The following is a 6,051-nucleotide window of genomic DNA, read 5'->3' on the forward strand; positions in this document are numbered from 1 at the left end:
AATGTTCTGCATATATAAATGTTCAGTTGTATTCGATTATATGGTTTCATCGTGTTTTTTTTTCTGAACATCAATTTTCATTGATCTTGTAACTGATTAGGAACATGAATTCGATTGATCACCAAAGTAGGATTCTTATATGGGAACAAAATAATGCAACATATTCAATAGCAACAAAATCGCATGAAATCCTAGTTCAATTATGACTTACTATTGTTCCAGTTAGCAACTTGTGAGCCCGTGCTGAACAAAAACACGGGGAAGTTTCCTTTTCTTGCCCATGGACATACTTCATCAGTCTTGTCTAAAACTACAAACCATCCAGTATCATTAGGGCATCCGGCATACAGTTGATTGACATAAAAGTGTCTTCTGAGATGGTATGGGGCGTCTGAGTCGTGTCTGAAACGAGAAATAACAAAGTTATTAAAACATGTTTGCAACTTACAGCATGTGAGTAATAATGAACACACCCATTTATCATTTGATAAAATGCAACAAACTTCAATTTTGCAAAATATAGTATCATAGTATCAAGTACCCTTCAATAGAGAAGTAGTTAGTGTTGGCGGTCTTGAGATCGGACCAACTACTATGGAGAAGTCTGGACTTGCTAAACCAGTTTAGGTTGTCACTTCCACTCCCATCAAATTCCAAGAATGCTAATGTTTTCCCTTGTCCACCAAGCACCACTCGGATCTGCAGATAAACCAAAGCATTGACGACGATTTTGTTTCAAATTCCAAGTTAAAATGAGACATATACGTTCCATCAAAGCTTTAACATATGTGTATGATACATGAATTTGGAATTAAAGTTGCACAACGTGGAAAGAAGTTCGTTCATGCAGGTACTAAGATCCACATAAATTCGAAATGTTATACTGCTGTCGTGTAATTTCTGTCTGATCAATGTGAAAGTAAACTGATGACGTCAGAACTATAAATCGAGTGACGCTGACACATGCAAGGAATTTTTTAATGTGTGCCATGCAAATACCGACAAAATGTGGAGTATTTGAAATGTATGACATGGAATATATGGGATATATATATGTGAAACGCTGAGAATTTATTGATATTATGAAATTATGTTGATTTCATTCATTGACAATAATGTTTAACGGAGAAAACCTTCCATTTAACATGTCGATCCGTCTTTCCTTTGTCACACACTGAAATAAAGCTGTAAAAGTAGCACACTACACCAAATACTTTAAGATACTTTTTATACACCGTATGCAAGGTCATAAATTAATTTACCCTGCAGCTACTGATATAATCGTATGTTAAGAAAATTTTGACAGAAAATTGTATAGCATCAGTGCAAAATGTAAAACATGGGCTAAATGGTTACTTGTTTAAATGTTTAAGAATTATTTTTTACTGATCATGAAAGTGGTATGATTCTAACAGTAATGCCGATATACTATTGGTGTTTTATCGTCATTATCGCCAGTTAGACGAATATGTAAATCTTGGGTTAGGGTGCTACTTTCCTATTTTCTATTAAGGTACATTTGTGAGCTTATTCCCCCTAGGCACCTGTTTCCACCTCTGGTGTGTCCAGGGGTCCGTGCTTTCCCAACTATTTATTTTGTATTGCTTGTGGGAGTTATGAGATTGATCACTGTTCGTTATCTTCACCTTCCATAGGGAACGGTGATCGATCTCATAGCTCCCTAGTAATACAAAATAAAAATGGGCAAACACGACCTCTGAATATACCAGACGTGGAGGACTCTGTGGTATATTTTATATCAAATGCACATAAATATATCAAATCGACATATGAGTGAGAATGATTATTGTCAATAGAAAAAAAAAACGCCGTCGATATATCTAAATGTCAAGTTGTAGGCCACAGCAAAATACTGTGTCTTCTCATAGCGCAGCTTTTGAATAAACTCTGCTTCATAAGAATATAAAAACAGGTCAGCTAACAAAGGAACACAATTCGTGACCATGGGTATTCCAACAGATTGTTAGGAAACCTGATCACCAATTGGAAAGACTACGGAAATATTTTCAATGAGGATCTCCAGCATGTGTTTAACAAAGTAAATCTTTGGATGACTGATCATTAGATACAAATAAATGAAGTTTTGTCCATTTTCGTTAGAGAAGCAACTATCTATGGTGTCAAGAGTCTAGTCTTTAAGTAATCACGAGGAATGGTCGTGTAAAGTGTAGAAATCTCAAACGTTTTGATGCTGTTTCCAAATTTGCTAAAAGTTCTTTAGATTGTTTTAGAATCCACATTTGATTTACACCACTTCTAGCATATGTTGCTGCACAGTGCATTTGACGTTTCTCTGTTAAAGTTGTTAATATTTTCTTGAGGAGCAACGATAGGACTTGGTAGAACATTCACTCGACCCAGCGACGTATCTTTCTTTGTAAGGGTTTTTGTGAAGTTTAGGATCCAATATAGATAAGGTGATTCATATTCATGAAAGGTGAAGATAACGAACAGTGATCAATCTCATAACTCCTACAAGCAATACAAAATAGATAGTTGGGGAAACACGGACCCCTGGACACACCAGAGGTGGGAACAGGTGCCTAGGAGGAGTAAGCATCCCCTGTCAACCGATCACACCCAACGTCCTATATGCTGATCAGGTAAACCGAGTTATCCGCAGTAAAAATTAGTGTGACAAGAACAGCTTAACAATCGGTATAAAACAAGTCAGACAGCATTTGACCCAATGATAGGTTGTATAGACGACCTAGATCGTCATATCGACCATAGAATTTGCGAACTGCGGGTTTTAATCGAGACTGTTGAAACCCCTGTAACATCAACTTGTTTGTTAGTAGATTACCTCGCTTTAAAAACTGACGATATGCAGAACAAGCTCTTGCGTATCGAATCAGTTGAGAGATATAAACACCATATGCAGGTGATAATGAAATATTACTACATAAATATGGAAAGTTGACGATGGAGTACATGAAATCATTCCGTCTGTCATACAGTTGAGTTGTCAGTTTGCCGCTAATGTCTACTTTCAATAAAATATCTAAGTATGAAGCAGAAGTGGACGACTCTGTGGTGTCTTTTATTTCGAGCTCACAGGGATATATCAAATCGACATATGAATGAAAGTTATTATTGTTAATAGACAAAACGTAATCGATATATCTAAATGTCGAATTGAAGGCCACAGCGAGAGATTTTTTTCTTCTCGCGTAGAAGTTTCTGAATAAATTCTGCTTCATAAGAATATAGAAACATGTCAACTAACAAAGGAGCACAATTCGTGCCCATGGAAATTCCAACAGACTGTTTAACCCATTGACTAGGATATCAAATGTGTCTAAAGTGAGTATGATTTTGAAGAATTTCATATTTTGATAAGGCAGTTGGAATATAAGTACGATTACCAAATGTGGAATTAATGTTAGTTTAAAATACAGTCGTACTATTAGGCTTAAAAAGAAATACAATGTTGTTAAAGCTTTATCAGTTAGATATGAATGCAAGGCGAAGATAACGAACAGTGATCAATCTCATAACTCCTACAAGCAATACAAAATAGATAGTTGGGCAAACACGGACCCCTGGACACACCAGAGGTGGGATCAGGTGCCTAGGAGGAGTAAGCATCCCCCTGTTGACCGGTCACACCCGCCGTGAGCCCCATATCCTGATCAGGTAAACGGAGTTATCCACAGTCAAATCAGTGTGCCAAGAACGGCTTAACAATCGGTATGAAACACGTCAGACAGCATTTGACCCAATGCGAGGTTGTATTGACGAACTAGATCGTTATAACGACCATAGAATTTGCAAAATGCTGACTTCAATCGAGACTGTTGAAATCCCTGTACCATCAACTTGTTTGTCAGTAGCTTACCTCGCTTTAAAAACTGACTACACCCAGAACAAGCTCTTGCATATCGAATCAGTTGAGATATATAAACACCATATGCAGGTGATAATGGAATATTGCTACATAAATGTGGGATGTTGACGATGGAGAAGCTGAAATCATCCCGTTTGTCATACAGTTGAGTTGTTAGTTTGCCGTTAATGTCTACTTTCAATAAAATATCTTAGTATGAAGCAGAAGTGGACGACTCTGTGGTGTTCTTTATTTCGAGCTCACAGGGATATATCAAATCGACATATGAATGAAAGCTATCATTGTTAATAGACAAAACGTCATCGATATATCTAAATGTCGAATTGAAGGTTACAGCGAGAGATTTTTTCTTCTCACGTAGAAGTTTTTGAATAAAATGCCTTACGTTTATAAGGAATGAAAATTATTCGTCCTAAACACGTCGCCATGCTTCATATTACTGTGTGTGCATTTACAAATGCAATGGCCAGTGCGATATTTTTTGACACGGTACTATTATTTTAAATTAAAAAGAAGTGATATAGGTAAAATATTACATACTTTCAGAATACTGATATAATCCCATTGATCGATTAAGGGACTCCGGAGATGTTTCGTGGTATCTTTCCAGTAATGTAGACTAAATCCGGGTGGAATGCAGCCAGAATCTGGGGTACAGGGGGAGTCTGATGAAGAATTCGTAGTCCAGGCATTTTTGACATCTTTCCCGTTACCTTTAACAGCGTGGAATACTAATTGCCAATCTAAAACATAATGGACTGGCTTAGTGAAATAACTTTATTATTTAGAATTCCCTACGTCATATTATAAATGCTGGTGTTTAAGTTGTGTTGAGCTAGGGTCAAGAAATTTCCTGGAATATGGACAGTATTTAAGACAATGTTATACATATGTAAAGTATGTTTCATAAATATGAAAATGACAAATAAAAATAATCAACCAAGTAGATGTTTTGAACTACATTAATATTCCCACTGGCAAAAAAGTTTTAAATCTAGGACCTTTGCCCCCCCCCCCCCACCCCTGTTGAACTGAAGATGATGAATGTTGTTAAAGGTATACACCGAACAATTCTTATGATTAAACCTTGTTGAGATCAAATTCTGAAAAATCATTACACAATATTGATGAAAACTGTATCACTAGCTCAAATCACGATTCGTCGATTTTATTAAAAAACGTTACATTTGTTCTTACACTGCGTTTTATTTCATAATGTACGTGAACATTGATGGATCAGCTATTCATGTGCTGAATATCTACACCAGTGGATTGGAGACAAAATTGGACTGTAGTAACTTGTGATCTCTTGCAAGGTCCGCGAAGACAATGTCAACTATAGCGAAATTTCTAAAAAAAAAAAAAAAAAAAAAAAAAAAAAAAAAAAAAAAAGACAGATGCTGAATGTTTAAATTTTCTTTAACTCAAGAATCATTCATTTGCCAACAGTTACCCGACCGAACCCATATAAGTACTTGGTATGTGTATTCTCGAGATATATAGACCCTGTAACATGCAACTACACCAGTGAAACGGTGAACGAAAACGGAACGACGATCGTAACTGCAAAGTGAACCAATAAATGCAAAAAGAACCAAAACTGTTTTTGTCCACGAACGTGTTGGACAACCCTCGTATATTATTTAAAATATTTCAGTTTGTATATGTATTTTTTCTGGACATTTAGTCAATCGCTCGTAGCTGCACAATTGTAAGTTCATTGAAATTTATGAAAGTATATTTATTCATCTAAAAATATTTTTTTAAATAAAAATAAAAGTTCAGTCTATGTAACTACTACCTTGTGGGCTTAATAGAAGTGGATGGAACCATTGGAATACGATACTGACAATTTATTTTCGTTTGACATATTAGATAGTCTGAAATTATATAACAGTGAGTTCAAATATACAATTGCTTACAATTGGTAACGGGGATTTTTATTCTTGTTCTTGTTTGTTCTGTTAATATCAAATTAAATTCATATTTTTCCAAATATCTTTGATATAAAATGAGCCTTGTAAAAGTAGTCCATATTCATTTATCATCAATGTACAATGTAGATGTCGACTGTGCATTTGTCATGATACAAGTCACACATTCAAAACGAAAACTCCCTATCAACATTTGAAATAGATAAAAGGTCATTACTGATTGAAAAGAAAGAAAACTTAACACAC

At 35.5% G+C, this 6,051-nt stretch overlaps 1 long non-coding RNA gene across 1 annotated transcript; it reads right to left on the reverse strand.

The window, feature by feature from the left end:
- Positions 1 to 220: 220 nt before the first annotated feature.
- On the reverse strand, positions 221 to 5,237 carry LOC125667149 (uncharacterized). Its single transcript, XR_007367051.2, has 3 exons — positions 4,412 to 5,237; positions 542 to 699; positions 221 to 402 (listed from the first exon to the last, which is right to left on the reverse strand). It is a non-coding gene; the product is annotated as an uncharacterized LOC125667149 (long non-coding RNA).
- Between the last annotated feature and the right edge of the window lie 814 nt (positions 5,238 to 6,051).

The sequence above is a fragment of the Ostrea edulis genome, chromosome 3 (genome assembly GCF_947568905.1).
Source record: "Ostrea edulis chromosome 3, xbOstEdul1.1, whole genome shotgun sequence".
Lineage (NCBI taxonomy): Eukaryota > Metazoa > Mollusca > Bivalvia > Ostreida > Ostreidae > Ostrea > Ostrea edulis.